Below are 449 nucleotides of genomic sequence, written 5' to 3' on the forward strand. Positions count from 1 at the left end.
TAATTCAGTGGACAGGCCCGCTGAACCCATCGCCATGCAAGAGGCACGAAATGACGGTGATGCCCAGGTGGGTGACGCCGACGCTGACCAAGGAGGTGACGGCTTCACGTTAGTGGGCCCGAAAAAGAAAAAGAAAAGAGCACTAACGCCAGTAAGACGCCACTCGCACCGAGGAAAGACGCCTTCCATGAAGGCACCATGAAAAAAGAAAAGATGAAATGGCTACAGGACCTTGGCAACCCCTCTTCGAACCTGCGGGTACACCCATTGACCTTGTGAGAGGGGACACGCTCTCCTCGCCATATATCTATGTCGCTCGCTCCTAGCAGAGCTATATAGAAAACCTTACTGGGGGACTTATTGGAGGTATTACCTTCAAATCATGCGATGAAAAAAAGAAATCGGAAAAATATGACGAATACCTCGTCACACATTATAACAAGGACCTT

Source organism: Penaeus vannamei, chromosome 13, assembly GCF_042767895.1.
Source record: "Penaeus vannamei isolate JL-2024 chromosome 13, ASM4276789v1, whole genome shotgun sequence".
Lineage (NCBI taxonomy): Eukaryota > Metazoa > Arthropoda > Malacostraca > Decapoda > Penaeidae > Penaeus > Penaeus vannamei.